General features: G+C 41.7%; 1 long non-coding RNA gene across 1 annotated transcript in view; it reads left to right on the top strand.

Annotated features, from left to right (window-relative positions):
- The first annotated feature begins 1,046 nt into the window (after positions 1-1,046).
- LOC309608011 overlaps positions 1,047-20,939 on the top strand; it is a 52,031-nt gene continuing 32,138 nt past the window's right edge. Inside the window, exon 1 of the long non-coding RNA XR_014232615.1 lies at positions 1,047-5,099. This is a non-coding gene — a long non-coding RNA (uncharacterized lncRNA). The remainder of the gene's footprint in view (positions 5,100-20,939) is intronic.

Genomic DNA, 20,939 nt, shown 5'->3' with positions numbered 1-20,939 from the left:
CAATAATTTAGCACAGGTCTTTGGGAGAAAAATGAGTAGATCTGTTTTCTTTATCTACCCCCTACTTCATTTAGTACTATTTGAATTATAGTTTATATAGAATAAAATACAAAGCTCTTACATAGACAACTCAGTGGCATTTACATATGATCCATCTATATGTCCACCACCATGACCAACACATGGAACACACCCGCCACCACAGAAAGCCCCCTCATGCGTTTCCAGTCAATATCACCACCCCCACCCCAGTGGTCATCACTGTTCTGATTCTGTCCCCACTTACTGTTTTGACTGTGGCTCAAATTCATATTCAGGGATTGATACAGCATGTACTTTGGGGGCATGTACTCTTTCATTTCTTATTTTTGAGTTTCATTCATGTTGTTACATGCATCAGCAGTTTCTTTTGTATGACTGAGTACTATTCCATTGTGCTAAAAGCTACTTTATGTGAAATAGTACTGGGAAATGATCTAGCTCGACTTGGTCAATATCTGAGTTCATTTTATTATTTGTATTGGGTTGGCCAACAAGTTCGTATGGGTTTTTCCGTAAGATTGAACTTTTTGGCCAACCCAATATCATCTTACACATTTACATAACTCAGCCCAAACATATAAGAAACATAATTTTCTTTATTATCTATAACTGTCTCTTCTGGCCCTCTTGTTCCTGCTTTCACTGATGGCAAAAGAAAAACATACATATGACAATGAAAAATAATTCAGTATGGGCTTCCATGGTGGCGCAGTGGTTGGGAGTCCGCCTGCCAGTGCAGGGGACACGGGTTCGAGCCCTGGTCTGGGAAGATCCCACATGCCGCGGAGCGGCTGGGCCCGTGAGCCATAATTGCTGAGCCTGCGCTGCTGGAGCCTGTGCTCCGCAACAAGAGAGGCCACGATAGTAGGAGGCCCGCGCACCGCGATGAGGAGTGGCCCCCGCTTGCCACAACTAGAGAAAGCCCTCGCACAGAAACGAAGACCCAACACAGCCATAAATAAATAAATAAATAATTTTAAAAAAATAAAAAAAATAATAATAATAATTCAGTATCTTCAGGCTTAAAATAGAGTGTACTGGTCTAAATGGATTTGGGGTGAATATTAATTCAACTCCAATTCCAACTCCCAGGGAGGGCTTCTCAGAGTCACGGCTGGATGGAGGGGAGACGTTCCTATCCTCGGGGTAGCAGGAGGTTTCAGACAAGATCCACCCTCCAGGTTTTGCTGGTCTGCTGCCCAGAGAGAGCCCTGTCCCTCTTGGTCTCTTGGGGACCATGATACTACCTACTGTCGTGCTCAGTGATCCTGCAGAGCTCCCAGCAGGGGGTCCTTGCACTCAACCTCAGCTGAGGGAGTCCCTCCCAATCTCAGCTTCAGGTCTCTCCACTGAATTTGTTTTATTGCCCCCTCTGTAACCCCCTGTGTCCCTGGAACTCTCAGCTGCCTTTGCTGCACCAAACTGAAGAGTGAGGGGCTCTGCGGGGCTTCCTTCTGGCCCACCCACTTAGTCCCATTCCTGGACATTTCTAAAATAGCACCCGGGAGGCCCCAGGCTCAGCATCACCTTGAGTACAAGTCTCCCCTGTGTGGCTTGGCATTCTCCTGTGAACCATCTGAAAAGCTATGACTAAATCCCACACCAGGCATCCTCCAGCCTTTCTGGGTGTTCCCACTGCCCCCTGCCCACCCCTGTGCCAGGGCTGCACCCTAGGGAGGGAGTCAAATCACCCCTGTCTGACCTCTTTGCCCTGCTCCCCCACATCTCCCTCTCCTGTGTGATGGACTCTCTCCCTAAGTCCTATTGTCCAGCCTTCAAACACTACAGTTTACAGAAGTGCTCCCAACTTGGGCTGCTCATAGTTGAGACAGCCTGGGAACTGGGACCCTTTGCTGCAATGCTTGCACCTCACAAACGTCTCTTCGAGCAACAAAGTACAAAGAAGCTGTAAGGGACTAAAAATAACTGCGTGCATGTGCTGTTGGGGCAAATTATGGACAACAAGATACAAAAAGACCCAAAAAACCAAACTGCCACTTCTGAAGAGCCGGGAGCAAAAGCAGGGTACTGTGAATGCCCCCTGCACACAACACCTCCAGGGGGTGGGCAAACCACCCAAGTCATGCCTCCAGCCCAACCCCTGGACACACCCCTTCCCTCACCCCATATAAGGAACCAGCTCACCCCCTCTTGGGGAACGAGCAAGGGAACCTGTTACTTGTTTTCGTTCCCCCCTGTGGCAGCAGGGGCCCCAATAAAGCCTTGCCTGAATTTCTTGTCTGGCCTCTAATCAATTTCTTTTGATTAAGGAGGCCAAGATCCCTGATCAGTATCAGAATCACCTGGGAAACATTGCAGTCATCTCAAATTTTTCCAACCAATGTAAGATTTCTGGTAAAATGAGAATGGAGAGATCATTTTTTAGCCTAGGAAGTTTGAACTGGGTTGAATTCCAGGGCAGTGAGAGAGGCCAGTGAGAAAGAACAACTCGCTGGGAGACAGAAAGTGTTGATTATTGAAGAGGGCCAAGAAGGGCAGTCAGAAAGGTGAGGAAGGTTGGGATTAACATATACTCAATACTGTGTAATAGCCTACATGGGAAAAGATTCTGGAAAAGAATAGATATATGTATATGTATAACTGATTCACTTTGCTGTACACCTGAAACTAACACAACATTGTAAATGAACTATACTCCAATATAAAATAAAATTTTTTTAAAAAGTAGGAAAACCAAAAAAAAAAGGAAAGAAAAAGGAAAAGTGAGGAAGGCGGAGGAAAAAAAGCGTGGGCTCCCTGACAAAATAGGCCGGGCCAGCCGCCCTCTGAACACCCTGGGCTTAGATAACAGGAAAATTTCCCTGCTGTGGGATGACAGAGGGTGGTCTTTTACAACTCTGTAATTTCTTCTTTTGGGGACTTTTCTTGTTTGAACCAGAATTTACTACTAGTATTATGACATAATGTATCTATAACTTCAGAAAGGCAAAAGGGACTGGTGTTTTCATTGAATTTGCAGAAAATGGAGCAAGGTAAGAGATAAATATTCAACATAAAAGTTTAGACTGGTTAGGTCAGAAGATAAAGATGCTACACATGCCTGTATCACTAAGAGAGGAAGGGCAAATAGACTTTTCATTTGCAGGGTTCCTTCAGGAGAAAAAATGCCCTAAAGCAGAGAAAGAATCAAAGAATAGATTCTGAAGAAGACAAATTAAAAGGACTATTTCTAATCCTTGGCTAGGGCACTAAAAAAAATAAGTAAATAAGCCTAGACAATAACCCACTACCTTGATAATTATCAGTTGAGTAAGACAGGAGCTTTCTTGTTGAGAACCTTCATGTTAAACACCCAGAGAAAGTTAAACGAATTGAGGTAAGAAAAGGAACTATGGTTCCTTTAATTTCATGCTTTTTGAAGACAGAGCTTGGGTAATACATGAAGACCAACCCCCCGCCACCCCCCCCAAAAGTTAACCACATAGACTGAGCCAAGTCATCATAAATCAAAATAACCTTCAGAAAATAAACTCAGTGCACAAAGCCATAATTATCTCAAGTTGCATTCTTGCCAGCAAGTGGTTTTTGACCAAGGACATCGGAGCTGCTAAGGGCTATCAACCAAAGTGGCGAAAGATATTCCTACATTATTAAATTTTTAAAAATCATCCATCAGAGATAAAATAATTGAACATTTCAGGACACTGCTTTTTAACTTTCATTCTTAGAAATGTGGAGAGGGGGAGCAGAGCGATAATTTAGAGAAGATGTAAAATTAATATGCCCATCTTCTGAATTAACCAGTCACAATGATTGGCTGGTTCTTCTTTTACATTACTGTTTATACTTCTATTTAGCTTGTATTTCATTTCTTTTTTCATTTTAATCAAGAATAATTTCATTGTTAAAAGAAAACAAACAACCCAGAAAACCACTCAAGTTGGCACTAACAGGAGTTTTAATCATAAGGAATCAGGCATCTTCTGGAATCCAAGGACAGAAGCATAACTGGCCTGTGGGGGCCATTAGGAATGAAGCAGAATTCTCTCTGCATCTCTCAGAGGCCGACTTGGACTCTTTCCACAGATCCCCTCTCCCTTCTCTTCTCCCTTTTTTTCTGCTGTGTAGATAATACACTTTCTTTACTAATTAGCCACTGGCCCCAAAAGTCTGCTCAAAATGGCAGTTTCCCATCTGAGCGCACATTGGTATGTAAGCTTTGCCAAATTCAGAACTTGGTCCTAATTCAAAATCATCAGGAAAAGGAATCAAACTGTCCAGCTAGGTCCAGGACACACTTCTGATCCACTCCAAATTGGGGGACAAGGGACAGCACGCCCAGCGGCCCATGGCCCACCACCAACTTAGCAGGGATAAGACTGCCTGAGAAGGAGACGTGGGCGGGTGGAAGGGCCCTGAGAAGAGGCGGAAACAGTGGTGGAGAAAGGGCTGTCAGCCTCTCAGAGCACTTAGCTGGCAGAACACTAGCTGGCCGTGGAGCAGTGGCCATAGCTTTTTTTTTTTTTTTTTTAACATCTTTATTGGAGTATAATTGCTTTACAATGGTGTGTTAGTTTCTGCTTTATAACAAAGTGAATCAGTTATACATAAACATATGTTCCCATATCTCTTCCCTCTTGCATCTCCCTCCCTCCCACCCTCCCTATCCCACCCCTCTAGGTGGTCACAAAGCACCGAGCTGATCTCCCTGTGCTATGCGGCTGCTTCCCACTAGCTATCTATTTTACGTTTGGTAGTGTATATATGTCCGTGCCACTCTCTCACCCTGTCACATCTCACCCCTCCCCCTCCCCATATCCTCAAGTCCATTCTCTAGTAGGTCTGTATATTTATTCCCATCTTGCCACTAGGTTCTTCATGACCTTTTTTTTTTTTTCCTTAGATTCCATATATATGTGTTAGCATACTGTATTTGTTTTTCTCTTTCTGACTTACTTCACTCTGTATGACAGACTCTAACTCCATCCACCTCACTACAAATAACTCAATTTCATTTCTTTTTATGGCTGAGTAATATTCCATTGTATATATGTGCCACATCTTCTTTATCCATTCATCTGATGATGGACACTTAGGTTGCTTCCATGTCCTGGCTATTGTAAATAGAGCTGCAATGAACATTTTAAATAAGTACTTCTTTTTATCCCTCACAGTGCACTACATGTTGCCTCTCACAAAATAGGCACGAGCAATGTGTACTGAATGAAAAAACAGAAGGCAAGCTAAATACATTTCAGGGAAATATTACCCAACAAGAACACTGCTGATGTTTCACTTTAGTTTGTTTTCTGGACCTTCCTCAAAGGGCTTTAAGGTTTCATTGCTCTCCTCCAGATGACTCAATTAGCAATCTAGAAGAGCTTGTAAACATGGTTGTGTATAGACCAGAATTGTATTCCAACAGTCCCCACCAGCTGGGTTTACTTTCTACAAGCCCCAAACCTGGGGCTTTGGACCAGAGAGGCCAGCATGGGGCCAGGTAGGGGGAAGGAGGGGACATTCCTGTTGACTTCTCACATCTGGGGGGCCCAGCCAGCCAGCCAGCCAGCGCAGGTCCCCGTTTCTGTCTTGGATAACAGAGACAGTTGCCTAATGCTATATTAGCTCATTCATAAATTTTTTAACTTTGGAAATGTAATTTTCTATAGTCAGAAACAGACTCACAGACATAGAAAACAAACTTATGGTTACCAAAGAGGAAGGGAGAGAGGGATAAATTAGGAGATTGGGATTAACATATACACTCTACTCTACATAAAATAGATAACTAATAAGGACCTATTGTATAGCACAGGGAACTCTACTCAATACTCTGTAATCAACTATATGGGAAAAAATTCTGAAAAAGAATATATATATATATATATAACTGAATCACTGTGCTATACACCTGAAACTAACACAACATTGTAAATCAACCATACTCCAATATAAAATTAAAAAATTTTTTAAAAGAATGACACAGTCTGAGATTGGCCATGAAACATATGTTACACAATCTTTGATAATAAATAGACTGCATCGAAACAGAATACATAAAAAAAATAATAATAATTTTCTGTAGTTCAACTTTAAATGGTTATGGTGCTGAAGTCTGTCACTGGAACAGTCAACAAATATTTATGTAATACCCACCCTGCGCCCTGCCATGTGCCACCTGTTAGAGACACAGCTGTGACAGCACAGGAGTGAAGCTGACATCCTAGCCGGAGCCATAGATTCTACACAAATAACCAGCCACCCAGTTCTATGTAAAGAGCCAATGTGCTATGCAACTTTGGCAGCTCTGCTAAATTCCCCTGGGGCTTTTATTGTGCTCCTGGAGGCCACTGCAAAAGAAAGTGAATATATTCACTTTCACAAATATTTCTGTAGCAGAATGACTGATGTTAAGAGAGATACAGGAAAAAATATTGTGAAAAGAGGGTGGGAGAAATTCACATTATTGTTTCCCTTCCTCTTGTCTCTTGCAGCCTCTCCTAAGGGCCGGCCCAGTCACTTGTAACTGCATAACCCACAGGAGGATAAAACTCTGAGAAAATCTCATCTTTCTGGACAGAATAACCAGTCAGTGGGGAGCTGGGGACTCGAGGATGTGGCTGAAATCTGAAGGAGGGACCCTCTCATTCTGTACATGAGCCGACACAACTCCTTTGATTCGGGATGGAGAAAAACAAGATACTTGCCCTAGATAGTTACGATACATATCTAAGGAATAATTTCAATGAGCCCAGACTCTTGCATCTTCCCATACATAGAAAGGCACTAAAATCATTAACTTGAGATCTCTTGGGATTTTTTTTTGTGATTAGCAGTAATCTTTGATGTTTGACTATATGGGGTTTTTTTCCAACAAAAAACCCTATATATCTTGGGTCCTCCCTTACCTCTTTGGACCAACCCCTCACAGATATCCAAGAAGCTGTATCCCGGGATATAGTCCTCAGTAAAGTCCCCAAATAAAACATAATTCTCAACTTTGAGGTTGTGCATTTTTTTTCAGTCCACATCCTGAACTCCAGGTATATCCCTGACCTGACTGAGGATGGGTTTTTCATTTCCTGAGATTCTTCATTTTGCCTAAGAGAGCTCTAATTGGATTTCTGTCGTGGATTAGTAACAATTTAATACACTCAGGCACAGTACCAGTGTCTGAGGACACAGTAGTGACCAAATTACAGTCCTGTCCTCAAGGAACTTAAAGAATAAGGTGAAGAGAGGTAAGGAAATGTAGTTGACTTTAGAACTGTGTTAGCTCTGTGAAGATAGTGAGCACAGTGTGCTAACAGCCCACAGGAGAGACACCCAGATGGGCTTTCCAGAAGGGATGCTAATTGTGGGAGCTGACGGACAATTAGGGACCAGACCAGAGAATCGCAGCCTCGGCACCACTGACATTTGGGGCCTGATAATTCTGTGTTGTGAGGCTGTCTTGTGACTTGTAGTGTTGTCCAACACAAGTTCATGTGCCCAACACACAGTGAGCAGAGAAGGTTTGTTGCAGGGCCCATCAAGGATAATGGGGCAACTCATGCTCTAAGGATCCGAACTCCCCCATGGTTGTTTTTTTTTTTTAATATAAATTTATTTATTTTATTTATTTTTATTTTTGACTGTGTTGGGTCTTCGTTGCTGCATGCAGGCTTTCTCTAGTTGCAGCGAGCGGGGGCTACTCTTCGTTGCAGTGCTCAGGCTTCTCATTGCGGTGGCTTCCCTTGTTGTGGAGCACAGGCTCTAGGCGTTCGGGCTTCAGTAGTTGCTGCACGCGGACTCAGTAGTTGTGGCACACGGGCTTAGTTGCTCCACAGCATGTAGTATCTTCCTGGGCCAGAGCTCAAACCCGTGTCCCCTGCATTGGCAGGAGGATTCTTAACCACTGCGCCGCCAGGGAAGCCCCGCCCCCTCCCCGATGGGTTTTACATAAACATTTTTAAAGGCCGGGTGAGGGAGGGGAGTCACAGGGTGTGCGATCAGCTCATGCACCATTCTCTGATTGGTTGATGGTGAGGTCACAGGGCCGTGTCACAGGGGTTAACATCATCAATCCTCAAGCTCCAGTAGGTCTGGGGGCTATGTGCTCATGATCATCAAGTAGTTAGGTTCCATCTGGTGGGGGTTTTAGCCTCTGTAGAACAACTCAGGAAATGTGCATCCCATACTAGGTAATTCAGGGAGGAACTAAAGATTCTGTGACTGTCATATGACTGACTTACTGTTTAAATTCTTACCAGTTCTCCTGGCCCAACTGCTAATTTGTCACTACCTGTTCACATCCTTTCAATCATTGATTCTTGAGCAGTCTTTTGTGACTCAGAGGAGGCCTGGGAGACTACAGCTTTTCTACAAACCAGAGGCAGTCAGAGGACATGGGGAGAGCGGTCTATCCTGGGAAGGCCCCATAGGGTCCTGCTCGGTTACAGTAGGATGGTCAGCAGTCCCCCTGTTCTCCACCCACTAGATGCCAACAGCACCACTGGCACCACCACCAGATGTGAAAGTCAAAATTGTCCATAGACACTACCGAATGTCCCACAGGGTATAAAAAGATATCACTTCTACACAATGTCTTCACAATAACGAGAAAGGGCTGAGCTGCATGGAGTGTGGCCCACTTAAAACAACGACTGCCCTGTGGAGTAACAACGTAATTTCTTCATAAAAGGTATCTTCTGAGACCAAATGTTGAGAGCTTGCTAGCAGCTTACATTCCTCAAGCAGTGCCTTGGAGCCACTTCAGGAAATTTGTTGACACATTCTTGTTTCAATAGGATGGTTTCCTTAGTCACCAAATCCTGTTGTGTACCACTTTTTTTTTTCCTTTTTAAAAAATGTTATTGAAGTATAATTGATTTTTAATGTTGTGTTCATTTCTGCTGTACAGCAAAGTGATTCATTTATACGTGTATATATATATATATATATATATATATATATATATTCTTTTTCGTATTCTTTTCCATTATGATTTATCACAGGATATTGAATATAGTTCCCTGTGCTATACAGTAGGACCTTGTTGTCTATCCATTCTATATATAATAATTTGCATCTGCTAGTCCCAAACAACTCCCACTCTATCCCTCCCCCAGCCCCCTTCCCCCTTGGCAACCACACGTCTGCTCTCTGTGTCTGTGAGTCTGTTTCTGTTTCACAGATATGTTCATTTGTGTCGTATTTTAGATTCCACATATGAGTGATATCATATGGTATTTGCCTTTCTCTTTTTGACTTACTTCACTTAGTATGATAATCTCTAGGTTCATCCGTGTTGCTGCAAATGGCATTATTTCATTCTTTTTTACGGCTGAGTAGTATTTATTCCATTGTATATATGTACCACATCTTCTTTATCCATTCATCTGCCATGGACATTTAGGTTTTTTCCATGTCTTGGCTATTGTGACTAGTGCTGCTATGAACATAGGGGTGCACGTATCTTTTCAAATTATTGTCTGGATATATGCCCAGGAGTGGAATTGCTGGATCATATGGCAACCCTATTTTTCGTCTTTTGAGGAACCTCTGTAGTGTTTTCCACAGTGGCTGTACCAATTTACATTCCCACCAACAGTGTAAGAGGGTTCCCTTTTCTCCACACCCTCTCCAGCATTTATTGTACACTTCTGAAGAGGCCTTTGTATCTTTGCTGAAGATGATTAAAATTTCTCCAGGGAGCAGCCTTGCTGCCCATTTACAAATATAACATCAACAGCCCAGTCTCATGATCCTGAAGCAGTCACTGCAGCTTCAATGATTTTGTTTCAGGATACGATGCAAAAATGTTATAGAACATCTCTTTATTTGCTTTTCGGAAATCACAGTCAAAGGCCACTTACATTTTATCAGAGCTTTTACAAATTCTGCAGTATCATGTGAAATTTTTTTCTGGGTCCTCTGAACACATCATTCATAATAAACATGTTTCTTTGAAAACAGGGTACCTGATGTCAGGTGACATGAACTGGTCCAACCGCTTTTTGTTTCTTCTAGTTACTTCAAGGCAACCATCCCTCTTATAGAGTCTGTTCTCTGTATTCTGGAATCTTCCTTCAGGCCTATAGCTTCACAGAATCATCTGTAAATCAGAGAAAACCATCCCAACCTCACAGGGTTATAATCAGGATTAAAGGGTACCACACCACACTTCACTGATTTGGAAAAGCATGTTTCCCCCACATCTGAGCACCTCCAGAATGGGAATGCATCTCAATCTACAGCATCTTAGGTCACCATCAGGAAGGGAGCAGTCACAATCCTGATGTCATGGTCTGTCCACTCACAAACTTGCTGTTAACCCTCCTCGCATGACTGGCAACTTAACTTCCAGTCAAAAGACCATTGCAGAATTGTTCAAGGAAGGAGTGTGGGTCCTGGTTGTTGCTTGAAAACCTTCTGCTGACATTTAAGAAAATACCAAACCAAACCTAGCAGAAAAGGTGTCAGCATCGGGGAAGGAAATCCCAGGGGTCATAAGGAAGCAACTTGGAAGAAATGCTGTGTCACCTACATTCTCAAAGGTACAGAAGACTATAATGGTTAGAGAAGCAGGAACCTCGACAGCTCTTAGTAAGAAGTGATTCAATAAACTCTGAACGCAAAAATCAAAGAAAACAAAACTTTTAGGATTCTTTAACCCATTGAATTTGCTTGTATTTTCCTTCTTAGATAAGCACAAGAGCGATATGTGATGAAGTAAACCAACGCTAAGTTAAGTCCAAAACAACTCTTTCAACATTTACACAACAAAAACTCTATGTGATAATAATGTGTTTAGTAATACTTTAATTGCACATTTTTTCCTTCCTTGGTGATACACAAAATGATGGTGTATGTCATCTTTGTTTTTGATTTGAGGGAATACAGTACAGAGGAGGCCACGAGAGTACCTCAGAACTTAGTTGGTTCTCAACAAATTGTAGAAGTTGTTGTTAGGACTTTATGGTTGTCAAATCTGGTTGAATCAAGAGGCAACATTCGAAGATCATCTGTAAATTTATTATGTAAAAAATCCCCCAAATCAAGTGTGGGACAGATGATGCTAGATTATAACTTACACATCAATGTCCTTTTAAAATTATTGATTTCATTTGTGAATTTGAACCCTAGAATAATGATGACCCCAAAGTGTGATTTGAACCACATCCTTCCTTACCCTCTCTCCCAGGTTATCAAGTCTATGTGGTAGAGAGCCCAACAGCATTAGGAGGCAAGACAAGAGAACTAGAAAGCAAAACAGCTCTAACCCACTGGCTTACATGCCCATAACTCAGCCTGGTATGTCATTAAGATTCTAGCACTTTTTTTTTTAATTTTTTTTTTAAATTTTATTTATTTATTTATTTATTTTTGGCTGTGTTGGGTCTTCGTTTCTGTGTGAGGGCTTTCTCCAGTTCCGGCGAGCGGGGGCCACTCTGCATCGCGGTGCGTGGGCCTCTCACTGTCGCGGCCTCTCCCATTGCGGAGCACAGGCTCCAGACACGCAGGCTCAGTAGTTGTGGCTCACGGGCCTAGCCGCTCTGCGGCATGTGGGATCTTCCCAGACTAGGGCTCGAACCCATGTCTCCTGCATTGGCAGGCAGATTCTTAACCACTGCGCCACCAGGGAAGCCCAAGATTCTAGCACTTTTGATGTTGTCTCACTGGAATTTAAAGGAATTTGGAAGAAAGGAACACCATCAGAGTATGAAATTCTCCCAAACATGGCCCCATGTCAGGAAAGATACTCAAAGAATATAAATTAAAGAAGAAAATATCTAATATCTCCAAGTATTCTGGGAAAAGAAGTGGCATTTATTAATAATATTTTAAATTGCATACCTGTTATGGCCAATGGAAAATACCTGTTATGGCCAAATGGAAATATGTGTGGAAACTGTATTTTATACAAACAGTGCAATATGGAGTATTTTCCCTTATGAATGTCAGAAGAATTCTATTTAACAGATGTTTACCTAAAGCAAACCACATTTTATAATCTTTCAATATTAAGTTTCTACCTATAATATACTAATTTTTATTACAACTTTCATAGAATTTAATAAGAAGTTTAATTGATTATCAATTCCAAAGTATAATTTTCTGCCAAAAGTTATTATAGAATGTACGAGCTCATTCCACATCAAAATTACTCTGTAAAAGAATTTCCCTGATAATAGTTTCTGAAAGCTAGTTCAAATAGCCAGAGCCAGGTCTGTGTTATGGAGATGATCAACCGCCAGAGGGCAGCAAAGAGCCTCATAATACTTCTGCTCTTGGTTCACCAACTGAGCTCATAGAATCAGGGTGTTTGCTTTTTCTGTTTATGTCTTGTAAGCCTTTTATTAGATTAATTAATAAAGTTATGTTTTTAAACCCTGAAAATATGATGTATTAGAGCATGTGTCATTGATTTTTCTAAAAGCTATGTCTGAGCACATCCTCATATTTTTCTTCCTGAGTCATGTCCCATTTTTCCATACTGCTTGGAATGGACGTGTTAATGTAGGATGGAAGATAAAGTCTCCCAGTCCTAATCAAGCAGCTTATTAAATTAAACCGGGTGATTTGGGCAGAGGGATCCTTTCTAAGATCTACGTTCCATTATGTGAGTCTGAGACGCAAGACAAAGAACTGCCGGCGCCTCTGAAGTCCCATCTGAGTCCCACATCAAGGGAAACGGAACTCTTCCTTAATCTAATCCGTGGTCCTCTCTGAGTATAACATCACTGCAAACTGACCAACAAAAAACTAGCGAGATGTGATGTGCCCAGAACACCACTGAATAATAATTTTATTTTTGCTGCAAATAAATCATCACAAATAAAAGAATGTCTATCAATTATCCTTAAAAGAATGACAGGAAGGGGTATTGCAGCTCTGATTTTTTGATAGGATTCTAGGTCATCCTCCTGGAATTGGAGGTCCTCACAGACACCAGTGATGGGCGCAGAGGGCAGGGAGGGGGGAGAATGCCTCGTGCATCGGGCCCAGAATCCTTCCAGGTCACACAGGGAGGTGCCTGGACTACTTTGGTGTCACAACAGTGGGATGCAAACCACAATGTAAGGGAGAACAGAGGCTGTACCTTTAGAGATGTGCCTGAGATTATTGCAAACCTGATGAACGACGTGAAAAAGCCCCTTTTATTAAATTAAAAAAGAAATCCCTGACACAGTAAGTGCTCTGAACCTGAACACTAACCTAAGTGACCTGGCAGCCAGAGTTCACAGAAACAAAATTAAATCACAGGAGACAGGACCAGGAAACGGAACAGGTGAAACTGTCTTGGCAAAAAGTTGGCTGCACGAATATAAAAGGCATTGAAAAGGTTCAAAATTAAAATGGTGTGGGTCCACAGGGAGATCAGCTCGGTGCTGTGTGACCACCGAGAGGGGTGGGATAGGGAGGGTGGGAGGGAGATGCAAGAGGGAGAGGATATGGGGATATATGTATACATATAGCTGATTCACTTTGTTATACAGCAGGAACTAATACAACATTGTAAAGCAATTATATTCCAATAAAGATGTTAGAATTAATTAATTAATTAATTAATTAAAAAATGGTGTGGGTTGAAGAGAACAAATACCCATGGTACATTTTCAGGGCACCATTCCTTGGAAATAATGGAAATATATTTGAATAACAAAAAACATATTTCTATAGGCCTCGGGTAGATAGAATGCTGGAATTATTTTTAAACCTTTTTTAAAATTTTTTTTTATTTTTTATTTTTGGCTGTGCTGGGTCTTCGTTGCTGCACGTGGGCTTTCTCTAGTTGTGGCGGGCGAGTGGGGGCTACTCTTCATTGCGGTGTGCCGGCTTCTCCTTGCAGTGGCTTCTCTTGTTGCGGAGCATAGGTTCTAGGTGCATGGGCTTCAGTAGTTGTGTCACGTGGGCTTCAGTAGTTGTGGCTCGCGGCCTCTAGAGCGCAGGCTAGTAGTTGTGGTGTACAGGCTTAGTTGCTCCGTGGCATGTGGGATCTTCCCGGACCAGGGATCGAACCCGTGTCCCCTGCATTGACAGGTGTATTCTTAACCACTGCACCACCAGGGAAGTCCCTAATGCTGGAATTATTAGCAGCAACTCCCATCTTCTTCTTTTCTTATTTATTTAATTTTTACATCTAACGCGATTGAATTTAAATGTTAACCAGATAAAGGATACAAGACAGAATATCAGAAACCTGTAGTTTTCATTCGCTTGTCATGTGATTGGAACAAGTAGTTTAGCTTTGCTACCTCTCAATTTCCTACAGTGTAAACAAAAAGAGATTAAACTATGTCCTTCAAAAGCACAGCCAGGGGTGTGTCCATCTCTGGTGTTTCTTCTAGTTTGTGCTCTGTCTCATACATGAATAACCAGGGCGCTTATTAATCAAAATTCTGTTTTCAGGTTACACAATTATTTGCTTAACTTTATTTTTAACACGACAAACATGTTAAACATATTAAACTGTGTTTTAACATGACAAACACTATTTGAAAACAAGTCGAAAGTTGGAAACAAGCTAAATGCTCGACAATAGGAAATTCTTTTCCCTTATTCTAATACATTCAGTGGATGACCAGGCATCCATTTGAAATGATGTAGATCTCCCAATGCTTGGGGAAAATGTTCATACAAGGTTGTTACAGGGAGAAAAAGAAGCTGCTTGGGGCGGGGGTGGGGGGTGGGGGTGGTATGTGCTTTGCCCCAACATAAACACAAAGACCACTGATATCTTTTTGAAGCCTCCGAAAGTCCCAGCTCTACTGAAGCCCGAACCAGGAAGCAAAGCTGGAGGCCAGGGTTCATCCAGGAGGACCCTGAGTGTTGTTTTCAAGCAGATGTAACCTTTTCATTTGGCTCACTGGCCATTTGGCCTCCCGTCAAGAACAGCCGCCTCCTGGTCACCGGGCGGATGAGAATCAGGTCTCCAGGTCAACAGCACACAATGAGCACTTTCCCCTGGAAACCCTCTCCCACCCTGCCCCCTGACCTGTCCACCATCTCACACCACACAGAAGCACCCTCTGAACTCACAAGATGACCAGCCCAACTAGAAAGATTCGGTCTTGCAAGTGAAAAAAGAAGAAAGCATCTAAAGTGTGACATTAGTCTTTTTCTTTTATTATTTCTATGTCAGTAATAACACCTGAAGGAAATTCACCGAAATGCTCATCATGGTTCTCTCTCCGTGGGACTTTAAGTGCTTTAAATGTTCTTATTTTTGCTTAACTGTTTTCTAAATTTTCTACAATAAATAAGTACTGTTTTGTAATTTTAAATAAAATAATAAGTTATTTTGTTATTCTAACCAATCATTTAGAATTCTACAATTATTTACTTATTTTTCACTGAAGTGTAGTTGACTTGCAATGTTGTGTTAGTTTCAGGTGTACAGCAAAGTGATTCAGTTATACATACATATATACATATATATACATTTTATATATATATATATATATATATATATATATATATATTATTTTTCAGATTCTTTTCCCATATAGGTTATTACAAAATATTGAATAGAGTTACCTGTGCTATATAGTAGGTCCTTGTTGATTATTTTATATACAGTAGTGTGTATATGTTACTCCCAAATTCCTAATTTATCACTCCTCCCCAGCTTTCCCCTTTGGTATAAATAGACCAACATAAGTAACAGATCTGTAAAGGACTGAATGGTTTAAAACATTGGGATTGTTACTAAATCTATTCAAAGTAGCAACGGCCCTGTGTTTAAAGGTGGCCAGGTTTGGAGTCCACTCTACTGCAGCCCATGGGGGCCTTTCCTTGAAGGAACCGTTCCTCCTCCTATTCACCCCCCACGAGACACTTTTCTCTCCTTTCCATTGGGGGCCGGCCCTCCATTGCCGCTTTTAGACTTGATCTGCGTGGATTCACCCCTCAGCCCCAGCCCTTCCCTTGTGGTTGTGCAAGACCCTGGGTGTCTGTATGTTTGGACAAAGATGCCAGATCAGTGCCTATCAGAAAGCACCTGCCCTGCATTGCCCTTGAGTCCTTAGGGCTTGTTACAGCTCTGCCTCTCTCCCTGCTCCTTTGAAACTTCTCTGCCCTGAATCTCTACCAGGGCCAGGCATGACCAAAGGCCAGAGGAGACTAGCCCTGGTGGTAACTTCTTGGAGAATTCTTTCATGAGATATGAGTGGCGACCCCCGTTATGTGCAGCCCTGAGTGGAGGGACAGATTGTCTTCCCAAACTAATAAATGAATGTGTGCTTTGTGAGACCCTTGACCTTCTGGGGACCAGGATGGGGCCTCTTTTTTCTAAGTCAGTGTCCCAGAGAGCAGAAGCCTCAGGCCATATAGACATGGTAGATATCATGTGATCACACACTCATCATCTATTTTAATGCTCACAGCCATGTGAGGTAGGTTTTTATACCTTCATTTTACTGACCTAGAAACCAAGGCTTGCAGCCGTTAAGACATTTGGCAGAAGTCACACCACTGGCAAATATTAGAGACTTAAATATGTGTCTTTGTGGCTTTATACAAGGTGACTTCTGTTGTACCATAGTTCACTGTGAGAGATGTTTTGAGGTTGATCACCTGTGCCATTACCAGTTGGTTGTGTATTTCAGGAGATTTGCTTCACATGGACGTAAGTGGACCCTAAGAGGACCCAACCCAAGTCTGAGAGGTAGGTGTCAGGCAATATTTCTCACCTGAGACATTTTGGGTGATGCAGTCCTTCCTTGGATGGGTCTGTCCTACATGTTTCAGGGTTGTTAACACCTTTGATCCCTGTCTACTAAAATCTGATTAGGACAATCCAAAATGCACCCCACCACATTTCCAGACACCCTGGGGGTGGGGGGTGGGGGGCTATTCCCTCCCAGGATGAGAACTATAGCAGGAATCTGAGAACCTCTGATTTAAAAGCAATGCCCATATCCTAGTAGTTGACAAGTCAGAACAGTAATTAGATCAAAAGTAAGGTAATTACTGGCCAGTGCAGATCTTTTGAACTGTACTGACCTGGCCTAACTCGGAGCTTGTATTGAACATCTGAGTTGATGGCTGATGTAATCAACAAGCATTCCCTCGGTTGGCTGCCAAGATAAATGCATTATGAGCATAATGAGGCTGTATGATTTCATTAGATTGGAAAAAACAAACATCTACGTCTTTGACAATGTGCGTGTCTCTCCCAGTTGTCACTCCAGTTGGCGATGTTGAGTCTTTTAGTGTCCCAGACCCTCATTAAGGTGAAATTCTTTCCAATTGGCAAAGGGAACCATTGAGATGGTACTAATGAATCCTGGCAGAAGTAGCCATGTCAGGTGCTGTAAATGAGAAAATCTAGGCAGCGACCTTTCAGAAAAGAGGCAGACGAGAATTAGAAGCCTCAATGATTCCTCCACCTCTATGGAAACAAGGAGTTTCTTTCACCAGCACACAATGCTTTTGCCCAGATACCATCTTCAAGGGCCATTTTCTCCTGGATGTTGTTTACGGATGAATGACTTTCCCGTTTGACCAGGAGAGGGGATTGTGTGCTAGGCCCTTTGGGGAGACCCCTCCCATAAATCCAACTTATCTCCATCAATAGCAAACCATCTGCATCACAGGGTGGCAGGTGAAAGGGCTTTGTGCTGCACTGCTTTCCCATCACAAGCCTTGCCCGGTTCTCAGACAGTTGAGCTGGGTGCCTCTCAGTTTCTCTTGGATGGCTTTGGGGCTACAATTTGCTTTTCCCTGAGTAAAGATTACACAGCAAAAGCAGCTCTGAACTTATTCTACCCAATTTGCTAGACGTTATCTCTCTCTTTAAAGCGCCCAGAAAAAAAAGATTCAGAAATTCAAGCGGTCTGCTCTCTCATGCCCAGGGCACAATTGTTTACCATAGCTATTATTGGGCACCTTTTCAGGCTTATACGAGAGGGACTATATAAGTTTCAAGAAAGTATTTGATTCCATTTTTGTTTCTGAGTCGCTGGCAAATTGAATACTCGAACAGCCCTATGGGGTTGTGTAAAATCCTTTCCCCAAGAGAGGATGCCGGGGTGCTCAGGGCATCTCTCCAGAACCTTGTTCCTGGGTAACATTCCAGAAAACATTTTTTGAGGTTCTTAAAATAGATTCAATTACCTCCTTTAATCTCAGGAATCCTAAACAATCAGGAGTCAAATCTATCAGGAAAAACCAATTACAGCTCACCATAAAACTCTCTGTCCCCAAACTTCTCTAATCTCTTAATATTTCAAATAGCTATCCACATTTGACAAAAATGACTCTCCAGGAATAAATCATCTTTTCTTCTGTATGTTCAGTGTTCCGCATATAAAATCCTACATGATAGATTCCTTCCTGAGTTGAGAGCTAGGTTTTCTTTTTCTCTCGTGATGGATTATCTAGGAAGATCATGAGAACTGTATACTCCTTATCTGCTTCTTGATTCTAAGGTCAGCACTAAGTTTTATGCTCCAAAGAATAGTTTAATATAAATAATTTTCTGGTATAAAACAACTCTTACCCTTTAACTTCTTCTTCTTGAATCTTTTTTTTTTCTCTTGTTTTAATGGTTTTGCTATTTTATTGCTTGAGGTGTTTTTTAAATTTTTGTTGAAATATAGTTGATTTACAATGTTGTGTTAGTTTCAGGTGTACAGCAAAATGATTCAGTTATACATATATATACAAATATATATTTCTTTTTTTACAGTCTCTTCCATTATAGGTTATTACAAGATATTGAGTATAGTTCCCTGTGCTATACAGTAGGTCCTTGTTGGTTATCTATTTTATATATAGTAGTGTGTATATTTTAATCCCAAACTCCCAATTTATCACTCCCCTCTCCTTCCCCTTTGGTAACCGTAAGTTTGTTTTCAATGTCTGTGAGTTTATTTCTGTTTTATAAATAAGTTCATTTGTGTCATACTTTAGATTCCACATATAAGTGATATCATATGGTGTTTGCCTTTCTCTGTCTGGCTTACTTCACTTAGTATGATAATCTCTAAGTCCATCCACATTGTTGCAAATGGCATTATTTCATACTTCTTTATGGCTGCATAATATTCCATTTTATATATGTACCACATCTTCTTTAATGTAAGCTGCCATCACTCTACTTTGGCTGTAGGTAGGACATAAATACAGTGTTTAGGATTTTCTAAAATATTCCTAATCTAAACTTTATCCCCAATAGTCTAGTTTGCTAATAAAGTCAAAGGATCACCCAAAGTTATAAGCCCATGAGTCCCAACGTGGCAGTAAAATGCTCTCATGGTCCTCATTTGTCAAAGCCTCACAGGTGGGGAGGGTGGTGAGCTGGGTTGCCATAGAGCAATTTCATTGATCTGAGGATCGGACTCTGAACCTTTACATCATCTTAACAATCATTTCTTTCCCAGTCTGTTGTCACTTCCTCACAGCCCCCTCTCTCATACTAGGAAGACACCTCAGTATATGGTAGGATTTCAGGGTACCCAGGAAAAATTCCAACCCCTCAAATAAGAAAACAGGAAAGAGAGAAAAGCTTTCTTACTGCCTTTTTTTGAAGACAAAAATGTCACAATTGGAAATGTATCCTTTGACTTAAAGGTTTGTCTCAATTGAAAATTCAAGGGAAGGATGAATGCAAATGTGTCTCTAACCTTGTAGCATTTACCCTTGTATGTTATTGAGTTTATTGGATTCCTTTTCTGAGATTACATTTGGATAGAATGAAAGGGATTTTTTAAAAAGGATGAAAGATAGGAAAACTGCAATGGGAGGAAACGTGGAAATGCAAAAGGACTAAAAGGTGGGACAGTCTGACTCACAGATGAAACCTTGAGTACAGCCCAGCCTTTCACAGCTGAGCCTGTGCAGGCTCATTTCTCCCATGACACCTCCCTCTGCAAATCGAGGAGACTTCTGGGCCTGTGCAGGGGCAGGCTTTTAGCTTTAAAGGCCAAGTCTTACAACAGGAAAATCTGACGTGTGTCTGGTTGAGATCATGTCAATGCTCAGAAGCTGAGGCTCGGGAGTGAGCATGGGCTGCTCCCATTTGAAAAGAAATATGTTTTGTAAAATGCAGCAACATCCAAATGTAGAACCAAGCAGTGCCAGAAAAGCAACTAAACCAAGAGGAAGATGTCATGTATAGTCATATTTCTCTCTTCTCTTGAAAGCAATACATCTTGGAAGCCCTGCCCCTCCATCAGGTTGCAAACAAAGGGAAAATTCTTTACTCCTGAGGCCATGGGGCAGGAGCAATTAGGTTGAACTCGAGACCAGCACCTCTCAAAGGGACAAACGCAGGTTTCTTCCAGATGAGTGTTTCCACAGTACCATGAGTGGAAAATTGTTTCATGGCAAGAAAAAGAGCACAGTGAGTTTAGCAATTGAGGAAGCAATAGTTTGTAAGAGGTTTCATTCCCACTGGGCCAATCTGTGTTTAGAAGGAGAACGGTCAACCACGACGGACTAATGGCACTTCTAAGGTCTGGGGGTGTTCTTTGTATTGTTAAAAATGCACTTGTATACACTCTACCTTAATCTACTTAGCAAAAAAATATAATTTCTCAAAGATACACCTAGATTAGGAACTTAAAATTTCAAGATGTAAGGTCTCTGTGAGCTCCCAAATAAATACAAATTTTAACGGCACATCAGAAACATGTAATTTTAGTAGCCTTCCCTTTTTACTTCAGTCAGTATTAAAATATTTAAAACTGATTGAAAATGTCATTATTCCTTGATTATCCTGCATGTGTGGTATATGGGAAATCACTTTCTAATGCTGGTTGTCCAGTCAACAGCCTCTTCCTTCCTTCCTGCTAGTATAACCCCAATTTCGTCTGCTTGTTCATCCCCCATGTAATTCAGAGTGTAAACCCTGATTAGCCTAAACCCACAATGGTGATATTACTTCCCTGGTCAGTGATTCATTTGGGGGTGGGTACATGGCCTGGATCTGGCCAATGAGATGTGAG

Source organism: Balaenoptera borealis (assembly GCF_965194805.1).
Source record: "Balaenoptera borealis genome assembly, chromosome: 12".
NCBI lineage: Eukaryota > Metazoa > Chordata > Mammalia > Artiodactyla > Balaenopteridae > Balaenoptera > Balaenoptera borealis.
The sequence above is the reverse complement of the archived record's forward strand: the minus strand, read 5'-3'. Positions and strand labels throughout refer to the sequence as shown.